The sequence below is a fragment of the Hyla sarda genome, chromosome 3, assembly GCF_029499605.1.
Source record: "Hyla sarda isolate aHylSar1 chromosome 3, aHylSar1.hap1, whole genome shotgun sequence".
NCBI lineage: Eukaryota > Metazoa > Chordata > Amphibia > Anura > Hylidae > Hyla > Hyla sarda.
Window position 1 is genome coordinate 199,987,358 of NC_079191.1, and position 19,106 is coordinate 200,006,463.

The following is a 19,106-nucleotide window of genomic DNA, read 5'->3' on the forward strand; positions in this document are numbered from 1 at the left end:
CCCCCTCCCATAGACCTGCATTACGGGGGCGGCCCCGTAGTCATAACGCTTCAGACTCTGAGCCTCCATCACTGTGTGGAGCTCACACAGGTGGGTGCTGCATGAAGAGATTGTGTGGGTGCCCAGCAGCGGGACCCCTGTAATCAGACATCTTATCCCCTATCCTTTGGATGTCTTAGGGCCGGAGTATGTACCCCTTTAAGGTAATAAACCCTGGTTATAAATCATGGTTGAAGTTTTTATCATTTAATGTCTTAAGCTGTACAGTAAATTGAACCTCCCCTCCCCAAGTTATGAGCTTTCTGTATTTCCATTAGTCAGTCCAGTATGTATTACTGTGAGCTGATCCATCATAATAACCACTTTGGTCTTGTAATTTTTCTTCACTTTTGATCTTGGAAATAGAAATCCATCTTAATTAAATATTCATTGACATTGCAAAATTATTATTATGCATTTACCAGAGAAAAATATGAAACCCCCTTAACTCCTTGAGGCTCTAGGCTTAATGCACATCTGTGATATCCATCACTGTCTTCTGTTTTCTTTTAGCTTGTTTATCCATCATATGATGATGCCACCATGTTTTATCCTTGAGCTTGAGGAAAACCTAATTGGTGAGCTGAAATTCTGCGGGAACGGGCTAAGGTGTTTGTTTTTTTGTTTTTATCTGAAGAGAAGTCTGTGACATTTCCTGTGTATCTCTTTACTATATGATAGGACTTCTTATAAGAGAGAACTTCATGACCATGTGTTATGCATGATTGTGCCTGTGTGTGCAAAATATGAAGCCCTCTGAGCTTCCTCTAGGCAACAACTCATGAAGACAAGAACTAAGCTGCTTATCCATAGCAACCTAACACTAGTACTGTGTAGTAGTCCCTCTCTATGTCAAAGTAAAGTAAATGATGAGTTGAGGAGGGTGGAGCCCGAAAGGAGCCTGATAGGTGGAGAAAGTGCATTTTTCTCTGATAAGATATAATGCAAAGTTTATTACCTTAGCTATTAGCATTGATTTATGAAAAGTTTGATGAAATGTAGTGCCACTTTGAACTTGAGGTATCCAGGATCTGCCGCTCTTGATGTGCCAGGAAATTGTGCCTGGTAAATACGTACAGTTAGTACATGAGAAATGAATTTGCACGTTGTGTGTGATGTTTTTAACGCAGTTCTAGTTCATTAAAATAACCTTTAATATGTGTTTAAAGAGCTTTTTATCGTCATCTAAGCGGAGAACAGATGGTGTAATTTGTATAAGGCGGTCTGAGCTGTACAATACAGGGACCAATGGCAGCAGATAAGTTTTATATAAGAAGCATATCTAATTGAAGAGAGATGGAAGCAGATATGTATAAATGAATCTACTAGACTGCAGCCGTATATTAATATTAGCATGCAGGCTGTAGACAGCAGGGAGATATTCCTGATAGGAGAAGGGCTTATCTCTATACAGTCAGCTAATACAATAAACTCTTATATAATGAACGCAGTTAATAGAAGTTATTTTTACAGTGGCCAAGGGGCAGCAAGAGTGTGCGAGAGGTGGTGTTTCACGTAATTAAAGCAATCTGGGTATTTTATTGGCCAAAATCTTCTTCATAGTTCTTGAGTGAAGGTGTTTGCTGTCTACTATCCATTAGGGATATATAGCAGGGTCCATACTTAAAGGGGTACTCAGCCCCTAGATATCTTATCCCCTATCCAAAAGATAGGGGATAAGATGTCTGATCGCGGGGGTCCTGCCGCTAGGGACCCCCGCGATCTTGTCTGCGGCACCCCAGACATCCGGTGCACGGAGCGAATTTCACTCAGTGTCAGATGACTGGCAATGCAGGCACGGATGCTCGTGATGTCACAGCCACGCCCCACTTGTGCCATCACGGCCACACCCCCATAGACTTGCATTGAGGGAGCGTGGCCATGATGTTGTGAACCTCCGGCGCTGCACCAGATGCTCTAAACGAATGGCGGGTGCAGCAGGGAGATCGCGGGGGTCCTTTGGATAGGGGATAAGATGTCTAGGGGTGGCGTGCCCTTTTAAGCTTACCTGGTGGTGTATGGGCCCATGCACACTACCGAAATTCAGCAAGGAATTACTTTTTGCCAGTCGTCATGTCGGTGTCCGGAGTTCAGACACTTACTAGTGATAAAAGGGTAATCTTCATCTCTTAGTTAATATTTTGTCGGTGTGCAGCTTTCAGGAGCCGGCCTTTTATTGCTGGCTCTTATAGTTCTTATTGCCTAGCTACCAATCGCTGTCCTGTTCCCGGAGTGGTCGGCATGGCTTGTAAACTGTGCAGTAATTTGTCAGGCTCCGGCTTAATAGATGAGAGTAATGGAAAGTGATGCCGGTGGTGAGTTGTGAGGCAGGTTGTCCCAGCTGTAATGTAGGAACATGTTATCTTTGGCAGTGTACAGACTGGATGGGAGCTTTTCATCAGGGTGGCCGGGGAATAGCTTTCCTGATCGCCTCTCATTACATCTGTTTTCCTTCTCCTTTATTAGCTCCAATGTTAATAGCAGAAATATGAGAGCAATGAAGCCATTCCAGAAGAGGTTGATGTGTGTTCACAGTGTACCGAATACAGTGTAGTGTCTGCTGAATTTTACTATAGCTTTTGTGGTGTTTTTTTTCTTTCTGATTGTACCTAGGACGGGCCCCGTACAGGAGATGACGGGGGGGGGGGGGGGGGGGGGGCCTCAACGGCCGTATTCACCCCCCCCCCACACACACACACACACACACACACACACACACACACACACACACACGATCACACACGTATTACCTATCCTTTGTACCCCTTTAAAGTTATTAACATTTTAAACTGGCAGCCAGGCTGTACAAAAGTGCCACGGTTTGGATCTTAAAGGGGTGTTCCCAGCTAATAAAGTAATGGCAGATCTCTAGGATATGACATAACTATTGCTCCTATTGTCCAGGGGGGAAAAAAGTGGAGGGGAACAACCAGCACTGTGATATCTTCATTCTTGGGGTGAATAGGGGTCCCAGAGGTCAGAACCCTACTGAACATAAAGTAATGGCATATCCTAGCAGGGTATTAAAGTACTCATACCAAATGTTTCAGTTTATTTGTCCTACTGTTATACACTGAAACAGAAAAAAATAAAAAAAAAAATTCTCACAAATATACACTAAATATTAATAATAATTTTTTTATATTTAAATGTGATTCTAGGAGTAGACCTCTAGCCTCTTCTGCATCAACTTTAGTTTGTTTGCTTTATAGAAGATCTCCGAACATGGGAAATAGAGATGAGCGAACTTACAGTAAATTTGATTCGTCATGAACTTCTCGGCTCGGCAGTTGATACTTTTCCTGCATAAATTAGTTCAACTTTCAGGTGCTCCCATGGGATGGAAAAGGTGGATACAGTCCTAGGAGACTCTTTCCTTGGACTGTTTCCACCTTTTCCAGCCCACCGGAGCACCTGAAGGCTGAACTAATTTATGCAGGATAGGTATCAACTGCCGAGCCGAGAAGTTCGTGATGAATCGAATTTACTGTAAGTTCGCTCATCTCTATTTCCCATGTTCGGAGATCTTCTATAAAGCAAACAAACTAAAGTTGATGCAAAACTATGGCAATATATTGAGGAGAGCAGTGTGGGTATGCTCTCTGGCAGTGGTCTCCAAACTGTCGCCCTCCAGATGTTGCAATACTACAACTCCCAGCATGCTGGGAGTTGTAGATTTGCAACATCTGGAGGGCCACAGTTTCGAGACCACTGCTGTAAGGCGTGAGCAGAAAGAGACTCCTGGGCCAAGTTCTGTGTGATCTGCCTTCATTGTGACCATTTACTGGCCAGTATAAATACAGGTAAAGATATTGGTGCAGTTGGCCGTAACAACAAGTTAGGCTAAGAAAATCAATGATACAAAAAGCTGCCCAAAAATGGTTGTGAAAAATAAAAAAAATAAATAAAAAAAATATATAATATATATATATATATATATATATATATATATATATATATATATATAAATATATATATCTCAAAAGCGAAAAATGTCAGATTAAAAAGAGCAAACCAAAAGCCATTTGGTCTGTTAGCGGTTTTCAGGCCGTATTCACATGGAATGGTCATGCCGCAGTCAGATATCTCAGATCACTTTGAAACTGTAAACCACAGCAGTTCAAGGTATAACCCTACAGCAGGGTGAATAAAACCTGTCTTTCTCATGATGGATTCCCTCTTATAATTCCCATTATGCCTCTCTATCTTTTTGTCTTAACTTTTATGAAAGCTCTGATAAATTGGATATGCAGATCTGCCAGTAGACGGGGATTTATATGGTCAGTACGGAGTTTGATCATTCATACACCTAGGAAATGGATAAAATGTGCTTATCCCGGCAATGGCTGACTTTTTTTTTTTTTTTTCCTTTGTTGCCGTTTGTGACCGTAGCTACCTGCAAAGTCTGAATCCAGAGGATATCTGATATTTGTGAGGCTAGTGGACAAACCTTAGTAGTCGTGACTGAAGACTAATCTCTTAAGGGTCTATTCACACGGCAGAATTTCCGCTTGCGGAATTCCACCTCAAATTAAAGCCCATAGACAACTATGGGATTCCGCACTCCCATTCACACTTCTGAATTTCCGCTTGCGGAAATTCATAAGTGTGAATGGGAGTGCGGAATCCCATAGAAGTCTATGGGCTTTAATTTGTGGTGGAAATTCTGCCATGTGAATAGACCCTTAGAGTATGTTCACAGTGAGGAATTGGGGCGGAAATCAAGCAGAAATTTTCTGCCTCAAAATATTGTTACTTTTCCACAAGAACTCAGAGATTTAGCGCGGAATTCCACACGCGGAAAGGAAAATTTCAAGCGGAGGAGGAGAAGAGTGTATTTAATATACAGTGACTCCCCGACTTATGATGGCCCCGACATATGATCATTTCAACATATGATGGCCTATGATTGTAGTTGTGCAACAGCTGGAGGCACCCTGGTTTGTTAAACACTCCCCATACACTCCACATACAATGGTCATCCCAGAACCAATTAGCAGTTTCCCATAGAGATATGTATTCAACATAAAATGGTTCCGAGGCCCCAGAACCAATTACCATTTTTACATAGACACATGTACTCGACATATGATGGTTTCAACATATGATGGTTCTCCTGGAACCAATTAATATCATATGTTGAGGGACCACTGTGTGTGTGTATGTATGTATATATATATATATATATAATCTTTTTTTTCTTTTTTATGCGGAAATTCCGCGCCAATTCCGCGTGGAAATGATTCGGATTGAAAAAAAAAATATTAACATTGATCTCTATGGGAGTAAGACTCTGATTCCGCCTGAAAGAACATGTTCTTTCTTCAAGCGGAACAGACTTCCTCGTCAGAATTCTGCTTGAGGAAATTCCTCAGTGTGAACTGAGGGGCAGAAATTCTGCACAGGAAAAAGCGGGCAGAATTACTCGTGGAAATTCCTCTCCAATTCCTCAGTGTGAACATACCCTTAGGTGCCCTACTATTCTTTTAGCTCTGATGCTTTTATACACGCTGCGGACCCAAGCCTGGATAGTTATCTCAACAAGACCCAAATTGAAAGCTGTCCCTTATGTAGCCGCTCATTTGTACTTTATAGCACATCTTGGTGTAAGATAACTTTGTTTGTGACCTCCTTAAGCATGTTTTTTTTCTTAGTCTGTTATGGACCAGAAATGATTTGATCTTTATTTTCCTTTTTATTTCCCGAGTCTGCAGCATGAAGAAAGGGAAGGTGTTTTAGTTGTTAGAGTGATCCGTGTGGGAATAGCTGTGCACAATAGCAGATTGTCCCAGCAGGGACCCTTCTCCACCTCCGAATCCTGGGCAAATGATCAATTGTGCTGCAGTATTTCAGTGGAAATGTCATGTCACAGCAGTGTTTACAGATACACTTATAAGATGTAGGATTTCTATATCCACTTTGCATACATTTTTTTTTCATTGTGAAATAGTAAAGAACTAGCACCTAGCACCTACTTAGCCTAGGTTCTGTTTTAGAGGAGCACTCAGTAATAGAAAAACATATTCCCTATCCCTGACCAATGGGACCACTGCGATCTCCTGTACGGGCCCCTAGACCTAGAGATCTCCTTTAATAACTCTTTGTAGGTTGTGACTGCTACTATATAAACAGATTGGACATTTATCATTGGAGGTAGAGCTTTTTTTTTTTTTTTTCTTAGCTAAGGTGCATTATTTGTCGCAGTTGCGTCTAAGCATAGATTGGTGCGGAGGTTCAAATCTTTTGCATAAAAAGTCACAAACTCCTCAAAAACACTGCAAACACGTTTTTTTGAGCAACAAGATAAACGTTGTGGCGAAGAGGTGGTATCATAGAAAGTCGTTTTCGGATGTAATTTCTCAAGTTTACCAACCTGCACATAATTTATCAACCTCCATGCGCCATTATGATAAATTGGTCCCAGAAAAGCAAAACCAATGTAAAAAAATAAGGGGATAAGATGTCTGATCGTGGGGGTCCCCCTGCTTAGGGTCCCCGCGATCTCCTTACTGTGCCCGGCATTTGTTTTTAGAGTTTCAGGTGCAGCGCTGGAGGCTTGTGACATCACAGCCATGCCCCCTTTAATTGAGTTATATTTCTTGCATTGAGGGGGCGTGGCAGTGACGTCACGAGCCTCCGCCCCGCATCACCGGTCATCTGGCAAGGAGCGAAGTTCGCTCCGTGCACCAATGTCTGGGGTGCCGCAGCCAAGATCATACATCTTATCCCCTATCCTTTGGATAAGGGATACGATGTCTAGGGGTGGAGTACCCCTTTAAGGAGGACTTTAGTATAGCTCTATCCCTTAAAGGGATATTCCAGGCAAAAACTTTTTTTTTTATATATCAACTGGCTCCGGAAAGTTAAACAGATTTGTAAATTACTTCTATTAAAAAATCTTAATCCTTCCAATAGTTATTAGCTTCTGAAGTTTTCTGTCTAACTGCTCAATGATGATGTCATGTCCCGGGAGCTGTGCATGATGGGAGAATATCCCTTGCATGATGGGAAATTATCCCCATAGGAGCTGGACAGCTCCCGGGACGTGAGTCATCAGAAAGCAGTTAGACAGAAAACAGCAACTCAAATTCAGAAGCGAATAACTATTGGAAGGATTAAGATTTTTTAATAGAAGTAATTTACAAATCTGTTTTAACTTTCCGGAGCCAGTTGATATATAAAAAAAAGTTTTTGCCTGGAATACCCCTTTAAACCCAGTATGGTTCTATATAAGTAGAGATTCAGAATTTGCAATCCACAAGGGGTGCTCAGCTCCTGGACCAGACCTCGAGTCCAGAATCAAACAGAATACTCATTGGAAGAAGCGGCACCCCACACATTCATAGTTGCAAAATATAGTTGTGAATTTATTCGCCCGTTTGGTTAAATAGCAATGTTTAGCCTAAACAATAGAGCCTTGCTCAATTTGGTTTTGGTTTTTATAACTGTAATTTTTATTGAAGATTTTCATGGGAAAAAACAAACAAAAACAGTTAGCAGATACAGCATACAAGGTCCTTAGCCCAAAAACCCAGAAGAAGACATAAGCGATGGATAAAGAATATAAACATAACATCAATATATGTAAGACCTTTTAGGGATACCAATCACCATTCGAGACAAACAGAACAGCTGTCAGGCCGCAAACACAGGAAGGGGGGGGGGGGTATACAGAAGACCACAAGAGCAACATGGAAGACAAATCGCAAAACCCAAAAGGAAAAAAAAAAAGGGGGGGGGGAGGAGGTATTGAGAAAAGAGAAGGAGAGAAATTAAGAAACAAAGCTGTCAAGTTCAGAGGTTGGTGATCAGAAAAGCGGTCCCAGGGTTCCCATACAGATTGAATAACTCTACACCTGCATTTCTAAGAGGCTATAAGAGATTCCAGACAGTGGATCTCACGTATACAGGCCAGCAAGTAAAGTTCAGAAGGAGGTAAGGTTTTCTTCCAACATTTAGCAATGAGGGTCTTGGCAGCTAACACTATATGCATGGAAAGCTTAAATGGCTTCTTGGACAAAGCCCTGAAAGACAGGTGCAAAAGGTAGTGAAGGGGGGTCCAAGGGAACTGAAACACCCAGGACATCAGTAATCAAATATTGTACCTTGGGCCAATAACCCAATATAAGGGGGAAAGACCAGACGATATGAAACACCGTCCCCAGTCCCACACCACAGTGCCAGCACTGAGGGGGAATAGTCGGTTTGTCTATTTAGGAGTTCCGGGGTGGGATACCATCCCATTTTATATTGAGTTTCCTTATAGGCCATGCCTAAAGATGCCTTAGAAGCCTGGTCCCAAATAATCCACCACTGCTGAAAAGAAATGGTAGTGTTCAAAACCTCTTCCCACTGACTCATATAGCGGTGGGAGGGAGAGTCACCATCCAAAGGATGAAAAAGGAGCAAGTAAATATCGGTGAGAAGTCCCCGTGCCTGAGGTCCATTACGGCATAACCGTTCAAAGCCCGTGGGCTGAGAAACAACCCCAGAGTTAAGTGATGAAGACATATAATGCCTCAGTTGCAAATAATGGAACCATTCAGATAGGGGGAGCTCCCTGCGGGCAACCAGTTGATCAAAGGACAGAGATTGAGAGAAGGGATCCACTACATCAGCCCAACAAAAAAGACCCCGGGAACCCCACTCCCTCACTATACCAGAGGACAGACCAGAGGAAAAATCAGGGTGGTATAGATAAGACCACATAGGCGATAAGAGGGGAGAGCAGTCGATTCTTCTTGCAGCAATAACCCCACACATACCTAGAGAAAGACATAGGGCCCAACAAAGAAGGCGAGGACAGTTCAAGGGAGGTGGAATACACCAGAGGAGAGAGTTAGGATGAATTGGGGCCAACCACAACTTTTCCAGTTCCATCAAGAGGCTATATGCATGATACGTAGACCATGCCACCAGGTGTCTCAGGTGGGCCGCCAAATAATATTTAGCAACATCAGGGACAGCCAAACCACCCATCGACTGACTAACCACAATTACAGACATCTGGACACGATGATGCTTCCCATCCAAAATTAAACAGCCGATTGGAAACAGCGTAGTGGTGCACACGGATCGACAGCGTCTCAAAATAATAGAGCAATAATGGAGAATCGTCATTTTGACTGCTTCTATACGCCCAAAAAACTAAATACACTGCTCAGAAACCACACTGTCCACTCAGGAAGCAACACTGATTGATTGACAATCAATTTCACATGCTGTTGTGCAAATGGAACAGACAACAGGTGGAATATATAGGCTATTAGCAAGACACCCCAAATAAAGGAGTGGTTCTGCAGGTGGTGACCACAGACCACTTCTCAGTTCCTATGCTTCCGGGCTGATGTTTTGATCACTTTTGAATGTGTGGTGGTGCTTTCACTCTTGTGGTAGCATGATGGACTGAGTCTACAACACACACAATTGACTCAGGTTAGTGCAGCTCATCCAGGATGGCACATCAATGCAAGCTGTGGCAAGAAGGTTTGCTGTGTCTGTCAGCATAGTGTCCAAAGCATGGAGGAACTACCAGGTAACAGGCTAGTACATTAGGAGACGTGGAGGAGGCCTTAGGAGGGCAACAACCCAGCAGCAGGACAGCTGCCTCTGCCTTTGTGCAAGGAGGAGCACTGCCAGAGCCCTGCAAAATAACCTCCAGCATGCCACAAATGTGCATATGTCCACTCAAACTGTCAGAAACAGACTTCATGAGGGGTGGTATGAGGGCCCACCATCCACAGGTGGGGTTTGAGCTTACTGCCCAACACCATGCAGGACGTTTGGCATTTACCAGAGAACACCAAGATTGGCAAATTCACCACAGGCACCCTGTGCTCTTCACAGATGAAAGCAGGTTCACACTGAGCACATGTGACAGATGTGACAGAGTCTGGGGACGCCGTGAAGAACGTTCTGCTGCATGCAACATCCTGCAACATTTCTTTGGGGGGCCGCACAGCCCTCCATGTGCTTGCCAGAGGTAGCCTGACTGCCGTTGGGTACAGAGATGAGATCCTCAGACCCCCTTGTGAGACCATATGCCTGTGCGGTTGGCCCTGGGTTCCTGCTAATGCAAGACAATGCTAGACCTCATGTGGCTGGAGTGTATCAGCAGTTCTTGCAAGAGGAAGGCATTGATGCTATGGACTGGCCCGCCTGTTCCCCAGACCTGAATCTGATTGAGCACATCTGGGACATCATGTCTCGCTCCATCCACCAATGCCACATTGCACCACAGACTCTCCAGGTCTGGGAGGACATCCTTCAGACCATCCACCGCCTCATCAAGAGCAATCCCAGGCGTTGTAGGGAGGTCATACGGTCATGTGGAGGCCACGCACACTACTGAGCCTCATTTTGACTTGTTTTAAGGACATTACATCAAACTTTGATTTTGAGTGTGACTTCGTATCCCCAGACCTCCATGGGTTGATAATTTTGATTTCCATTGATAATTCCTGTGTGATTTTGTTGTCAGCACACTCAACTATGAAGACGAAAGTATTTCATACATTTAGTTCATTCATTCAGATCTAGGATGTGTTATCTTGGTGTTCCCTTTTTTGAGCAGTGGATATTGCAACCACCATTTCTCCATAAGGGCCCTAAGCTCACAAAAGAGAGGGAGCAAGTTAGTAGAATTGAGAGAGGAATAGGAATGGGGTAAGGAAAACGCCAAGGTATTTAATTGCAGTATGAAACATTTTAAAAGAATAATTAGCACATAAGAGTGTAGAAAGGTGCTAGGGACAGTTAAGAGGGAGAGCTTCAGTTTTAGACTGGTAACCTTATACCCAGAAGCCACCCCCATAATCATGGAGAACCCGATATAGGCTAGGAAAAGAAAGCAAAGGACAAGAGAGGGTAAGCAGAACATCGCAAACAGACAAATCTTAAATTCCCTGTCATGAAGGCCAATGCCAGTGATGTCTGGGTTCCCCCAATCATAGCAGCAAGAAATTCAATACAGAATGCAAAAATCAGTGGGGACAGCGGGCATCCCTGGTGAGTACCATTAAACAAAGGGAAGGTTGGAGAAGGAGCATGAGGAAGTTAAAGAGAAGCAGTACGGGAAGAGTAAAGACCCTGCAACGCAGTAAGTTACCAGTGATACCAAACTTCTGCAAGGTAGCAAAAAGAAATGGCAATCCCAGCCTATCGAAGGCCTTTTCTGCATCAAGACTAAGAATCAAGGCCTGTTCTGATTTAAAATTGATCAGGTCTACTGGATCCACCACCCTTCTAGTTTTATCACCCCCCTGACGGCAAGGTATAAAGCCAACCTGATCCTTATGGGTAAGGGAGAGGAGAAAAGAGCAAATTTGTACACCCAGCACCTTTAGAAAATAACTTTCAGATCAGAATTAGGAAGGGCAATGGGTCTGTAACTGGAGCAATCATGGGGATCCTTACCAGGATTAGGTATCGGAGTAATCAAGGAATGTAAAAAATGTCTGCGGGATCGCCTCACCCCCCCATGAAATAGTTAAATATAGAGATCAACCTAGGCAGGAGGACAGAAGAGTAAGTCTTATAGTACAAGTAAGTAAAACCATCTGATCTGGACAACCCGCAGGAAGAGTCTCAAGGACGTCCTGAAGCTCCTCAGGGGTAATGGGAGCATTCAAGAGTGCACGATCGTGTTCCGATGGAGTCGGCAAACCGCATTGAGAAGGGAGGGAGTAAAGGTCAGAGTAATAGCGAACTAAGACAGGAGATATCAGCAGGGTGATAGTGAAGAACACCAGAGGAATCCCTTAAGGCCAAAGGGGATTGAGCAGCTGCACAGTCCCTCAGGCGCCTGGCCAACATAGTATGTGCCTTTTTGCCCTTCTCATAAAATATCTGCTTGGCATACAAAAATTGACACTCAACCTTATGAAGAGTATGTTCTGCTAATTAAGCCTGGGCAGCCACCATTCGCCTGAGGATCGAGAGAGAGGATAGTTAAAGGACCTCAAGGTGAGCAATGCGAGCTCTAAGCTCCTGAGAGCGAGCCAGGACGTCCCTTTTTAAAAACGTGAACTAAGGGCAAAACAATGTCCCCGAACAACAGATTTGTGGGCTTTCCAAAGGGCAGCCTGAGAGGAAACAGAGCCGTCATTGGTTGCAAAATAATCAGACACGCCTGTATCGACTCACGAGTGGGCAGAAACTTCAAAAGATAATCATTGAGATGCCAATGACCTAGACGAGGGAGGGAAAGCAGGGACGACAGGACAACGATCAGGCCAGGTGATTTGATCTAGGGAGGCAGTCGAGAGCATGCATACCATAGGGAGATTACCGAAAAAAATTGTGATTACACATGTGTAATTTTATGAAGGTGGGAATAGAAACTTAAGGAACGATCCGTCGGATGGTTAATTCGGCAGAGATCTTATAACAGAAAAGCACTGATAAGATGCTGAAAAATGGAGGCCAAACGCAATTGGGCTGGAGGGGCAGCAGTAAGGGAATGACGATCCATAGAAGGTGAAAAAACAAGGTTAAAATCCCCCCGAGAAGCCAAGCAGGAGGAGGATATTTATGGAGCTTAGCTAGGATCCTACGCAAAAACGGAACCTGAGGGTGGTTGGGCGCATATGTATTACAAAGCAAAGGAGTGCCCTCTAGCATTCCTGGCCTCCACAATAACATAGTGCCCCAGGGGATCAAAACAGGAGGAGGAAACTTGAAGTGGAAAGGACCTAGAGATAAGAACAGCAACCCCAGCCACTTTCCGATCAGCAGTTGCAGAAAAAAACCTGTGGATAGAGGTGAAGAAATTGAAAAGAACCAGAGCGGGTAAAGTGAGTCTACTGAAGGAACAAAATATCTGCTTGCAGCATAACTTTCACTGCAAAAGGCGTAATTTAAGGGGGGAGTTAAGGCTCTTAACGTTCATGGAGACACACTTAACCATCGCGAAAAGGGGAGGAAAGAAAACGCAACTAAAGACTTACCCAGGTAATCAGGAGCCCAGACTAGAAACCACCGGAGGGAGGATCGCCAACCAGACCCCAGCAAGAGAATGGTGTCATGCAGAGACATAGAATAAAGAGAGAGGAACAGAAGGGAAGAAACAAGGGGGTCACATAAACAACAAGACAATACAACAACAAACAACGCACAGTAATAACAAATAGAAAGGTAAACCATTGATCGGAGACCAACGCGGAGGCCAAAACCGTAGGGGAAAACTGGGAGCATAAGGACCCCAAAGAGATCCAGTCCATTCTCACAGCCTCAGGGGGAGAAGATGGGAGAACGTCACCAGGAAACCACCACCAAAGGAGTAAACATCCCATCCCAAGGCTTCAGCAAGTGAACTGTAGCATAGGAAAACAGGTGACCAAATATGCAATAACGTAAGAAAAACATGCCATGCGAAAATACAATAAACCATAATCTTGTAGCTGAGATCAGGAGAGAACCAGAATTCAGGAGAAGTCCAGAGGTAACCACCTAGAAGAAAACATAATCAATAAATCAACAGTATCACAGGTCAAGGGGGACCAGTGGGGAATCTCTGGACGCAGGAGGCAGGGATTTCAAAGTCTGCCAAGATCTATTGGACCGGACAGGCTGCCAGACTGGAGGGAGAGGAGGGGGGGGGGGGGGGGAGATGTCAAGTCCCAGTCCACTAGCTGAGGGACAGGCAAGTCCAGAGTGGAGCAAAAGTCCGAGAGGTCAGTAAACGAACGCAAAACTTCAGAGCGTCCGTCTCTACGGGCATGAAGGGCAAATAGAAAACTCCACCGATAAGGCACTTGGTGGGAGCGCAGGACTGCCAGAGGAGGTTGGAGCATCTGTCGCTTCTGCAGCGTAAGCCAGGAGAGATCTTGGTGTAGTTGAATAGGAGCTCCATCAAAATCAAAGTTCTGCAGGGACCGGGCCTTAGCCATGATAGCCTCTTTAAGCTGGAAATTGTGGACACAGCAAATAATGTCCCTGGGAGTGCCCGTGTTGGATTTGGGGCGGAGAGCCCTGTGAGCCCTATCTAGAAGAAGATTGAAGATGGCCTCTAGAGTTACATGAAGATCTTTATCTCTAGTCCCCTCAGGCAAGCCCCTCACCCGAATATTATTACATCTCCCCTGATTGTCCAGGTCCTCATCATGAGAGTATAGATCACTGAGGAAATCTGTTTGTGAAGCAAATGGTAGAGTGGAGCTGAGCTTTATAGGCCCTGGTGGAATCATGGGCATCCTCCAAGCTTTAAACTCTGTCCGAGACATGCTGTAAATCTTGGCGCAGGGAAGAAATCCTCCTTTGTCGGGATCTGAGAAAGGAGCTGACTCCAGTCCTGCAAGGCAGGAGAAGGAGCAGGCACACCTGAGCAGGCAAAGTCCGGTTCAGAGAGGGCATCCAAAGAGGTATTATCTCCAACCAGCACAGGCGAAGTAGGCTTAGGTGCAGTGGTGGAGGAAGTCGCCCCAGGTGGGGGACCACAAAGCCCCAGCATGTAACTTCTGAGCAGACGTGACTCTCTGAGGTTTAGGATAGAGTGGGGGAGATAGAGCATACTGGGGAGGGCACAGGTATCAGTGGGGAGGAGAGAGAAAGCGGTCTGGCCCAGGAGTCAGCAGCAGGCAATGCAGCAATCTCCCTCAAATGTACATGGTGCGTTCTCACTCCTGAGCCTTGTTGTGCGCCTGCAGAGCATTTTACTCCCACATATGGGGTATTTCTGTACTCAGGAGAAATTGCGCTTCAAATCTTGTGGGGCTCTTTTTGCTGTTACCGCTTGTGAAAATAAAAAGTATGGGGCAACACCAGCATGGTAGTGTAAAAAAAATGAAAATTTTTACATTAACAGGCTGGTGTAGCCCCCAACTTTTTCTTTTTATAAGGAGAAAAAGCCCCCCCCAAAATTTGTAGTGCAATTTCTCCCGAGTATGGAAATACCCCATATGTGGCCCTAAACTGTTAACTTGAAAAACAGGGCTCCGAAGTGAGAGAGAGCCATGCGCATTTGAGGACTACATTAGGGATTGCATAGGGGTGGACATAGGGGTATTCTATGCCAGTGATTCCCAAACAGGGTGCCTCCAGCTGTTGCTAAACTCCCAGCATGCCTGGACAGTCAGTGGCTATCTGGAAATGCTGGGAGTTGTTGTTATGCAACAGCTGGAGGCTCAGTTTTGGAAACACTGCCGTACAATACGTTTTTCATTTTTATTGGGGAGGGAGGCGGAGAGTGTTAGGGGGTGTATATGTAGTGTAGTGTATTTAGGGTACATTTACACTGGCGGGTTACATTGTGTTTCCCGCTATGAGTTTGCGCTGCAGCGAAAAATTTGCTGCAGCCCAAACCTGAAGCAGGAAACTTATTGTAAACCTGCCCATGTGGATGTACCCTGTACATTCACACGGGGGGGGGGGGGGGGGGGGGCAAACCTCCAGCTGTTACAAAAGTATAACTCCCAGCATGCACTGACAGACCGTGCATGCTGGGAGTTGTACTTTTGTAACAGCTGGAGGCACACTGGGTGGAAAACCTTCAGTTAGGTTATGTTACCTGACTCAGTATTTTCCAACCAGTGTGCCTCCAGCTGTTGCAAAACTAAAACTCCCAGCACGTACTGATCGCCGAAGGGCATGCTGGGAGATGTAGTTATGCAACAACTACTCCCAGCATGCCCAGACAGCTGTTTGCTGTTTGGGCATGCTGGGATTTGCAGTTTTGCAACATCTGGAGGGCTACAGTTTAGAGACCACTGCACAGTGATCTCGAAACTGCAGCCCTCCACCTGTTGCAAAACTACAAATCCCAGCATGCACACACAGCAAACAGCTGTCTGGGCATGCTGGGAGTTGTAATTTTGCAACATCTGGAGGGCTACAGTTTAGAGACCACTGTATAGTGGTCTCAGACTGTAGCCCTCCAGATGTTGCTAGGCAACTCGCCGGCTTCTGCAGGATCCAGGGAGCCAGCCGCATGACATCGCCACCCGCCGATCACTGTCGCCCGCAGCCTCCGGATGGGTAAGTGGATCTTCTGCCACCGGTCCCCGTCGGTTTCTCCGTTCTGCCCGCCTATTGTGGGTGGGCAGAAGGGGGAAACCGAAAGTTAACCCCCCCCTCCCCCGATCTGCTATTGGTCGTCTCTTCTGGCGACCAATAGTAGGGGTAGCACCGCTGCCACCTCACTCCTATCCCTTCAGGTGGATCGTGTGTGTCGTAGACAACCGCGATCCCCATTATATTCTGGGTCACCATAGACCCGTATGACCCTGGATTGGCGCAAATTGTCGCTGTGAATTCACTGGCGATTTGCGGCGATCGCCAACATGGGGGGGGGGGGGAGGGATTGTCTGTTGGCACAGGGTGCCTGCCAATGAATATCAGCAGTCACCCCGATCCGGTTCCCGCACGGCGGGTACCGAAATTCCCACGGGCGTATGGATAAGTCCTGAGTCCTTAAGTACCAGGAAGCCAGGGCGTATCCATACGCCCTAGGTCCTTAAGGGATTAAGTAGCACTGGAGGCCTCCAGGAGGAACTGAAGCCAGGCAGAGGGTAGGTGAGGGCTTAGGGCGATGGTGGGAGGTTCTCCCGATGGAAGAGTGCAGAGTCACCTGCTTTTAATAGCTGATGTAGCTGCCTCAGGAGCGGGAGCCCCCTCAGAGTGCAGCCATTAGCTTCTGCGCCTCACCATGCCCCTCTCAAGCATTCTTAAAGGAAATCTGTTAGCAGTGCTACCTGCACTAACCTGTCGGTACCGACAGGTAGTGCAGGTGACACTGATGACAATGGTACTTACCTTGCCCTGTTCTGTGCAGTCATTCTCTGGTAATCTTCTCTGGTTTCTTCAGCTTCGGGCTGGCTTGGAGCATAGGCGGAGCTTTGTGATGTCACCACTCCTGCTCTCTGCTGGGTCCCACTTCTAGAGAACAGCAGCAATGACATCACTAAGTTCCGCCCATGCCCCAAGTCTGGCCCGGAGCTGAAGAAACCAAAGAAGATTACCGAAGAACGACTGCACGGACCAGGACAAGGTAAGTACCCTTGTCATCAGTGCCACCTGCGTTACCTGTCGGTACCCACAGGTTAGTGCAGGGGAGACTGGTGACAGATTTTCTTTAAGAAAGGTCCTATTATTGAATTGAAACGTTGCTGTTTACTCAGATGGGTAAATTCATGATTTTCTTTGAAGTAGCGGCACTCCACACAGCCACGTTCTGTGGTGGTGGTAGTTGCTTGTTTGTTCATTTTATTTTTTATAAAATACATCAAATGATTATTAACATATAACACTGTCCACATGTAAAGATTTTTCCTATAGTTATTGTGGATTGCTGTTTAGCACACTGGCAGTGCTGTTGCTCGGAGTGTGGTGTATATAGTATTTGCCGTTATTTTAGTAAACCTGATTGCTCCTAAACTCATTCTTGGAAACTTTGCTCCCTGTTTGCTCTCATTAGTGATGCCCCTTGGTACAGACAGACTTGGCATGCTATTTGACAGTACAATGTTGCGTTCCGCATACAATCTTAAAAGAAAACATATATTTGACCTTTGACATCTGCAATAGAGTTTATTTTTCCAACAGCGATGATAAAATTAGATCTTTTCTTCAGACCTCCAGTGTGTGTGACAAATTGTAGTTTTTACTATGCACAGATGGCCAGATGTTTATATTGCAGTTCTGTTGCAGTTATTATTTTTCACAGCAGACAGTTGAAAAGTGAGGTCTTTTCCTTGACGTGCATTTTTTTCTGCTGTAGATTTACTTTAATAAATTTAGCTGTCCATTGACTTTATTGGGTAGCAAAATCTGCAGCAGAAAATGCACATGTGAACGTACCCTTAAAGGGGTACTCCACTGCCCCAGTGTAAGGAACATTTTATTCCGAACGCTTGGTGTGGGGGTAGTGACGTCACAGCTACGCCCCTCAATGTAAGTCAATGGACGGGTGTGGTAGCCGCCACACCCCTCCTATAGACTTGTATTGAGGGGGTGTGGTGACTGCCAGCACCTCCAATAGACTTGCATTGAGGGGGCATGCGCGTGACATCACGACCCCCCGCACCCAGCGTTCGGGAACAACATTTTCCGGACGCTGGGGCAGTGGATTACCCCTTTAAGGAAATATGTAATCAGAAAGTGACCTATTGTGATCACTGTGTATTGCTGCTATGAGCAGACATGGACGCATGGACACAGCAGGAGGCACACTCTAGGGATGGTCAGTAGCGCATCCGCAGTGTCAAATACCCTGCGGATGCACGAAGTCTGACCCTACCCTAAATGTACATATCTTGAGAAAGGAAGGGCATATCTAGAAACTGTAAATGGGTGTATGATCAGAGTACCCCAAGTTATTCAATGATGTACAATATACATTTTTTTTAAAGTCTGCCACAGGTCTTCTTTTAAGCTTTCTGTCATTTAAACTAACTTAGTTCCTATAGGAGCCAGAAACTAAACCACTCCTAGTGTGACACTTTTTGTTTTACAAAAATAAGGGAAACCTATGGCAAATGATTCCCCTGCCCCCCTCAGCTAAATATCTGATGTATGAGATCTTTATTTTTTTCACATTTTACACGATGAGAAAGTTACCCAGACATTGTAATGTGGATCAAACAAACCTTTCCTAATCTTAGCTCTTATATGGGAAATGTTTTCTGACACATCCTTTATAGCGTCAGCATAATGTTCTGTAAAGGTGCACTTATGAGTCACAGATGCCTTTTGTGAATTTTCTTTTGGTATTTTTTTTTAAGTTTTCAAATGACCTGCCTACTTGAGCATTTCTTTACATCAACCTTGCTAAAGTATTTTAGAACACATTGCTGCATCTGCGTCTCGAAGCCCACATGGGATTATCAAAAGAATTTCAAAAGAATCAACAATCAAGGTGCGCAAGATGAGGAAATAACAATCCAGCGGTTGTCAGCTTTCTCCTCAATCTCCACCCATTGCAGAATTACTTTATTTTTTGTTGTTGTTCCATGGAGAGAGCATATCCTCAATTAGTGCTTCTCTGCAAGAAATAAAAATATTATGAAGAGTACTTGAAAGATTTAGTGCGTAGGTAAATGTAACATTGAAAAGTGCCCTGGATGGCAGTATTA

At 45.0% G+C, this 19,106-nt stretch overlaps 1 protein-coding gene across 3 annotated transcripts in view; it reads left to right on the plus strand.

Moving 5' to 3' along the window:
• The window catches only part of SMAP1 (small ArfGAP 1), a gene marked incomplete in the record, with an annotated part of 190,881 nt that overhangs the window by 29,662 nt on the left and 142,113 nt on the right, over nucleotides 1-19,106 (plus strand).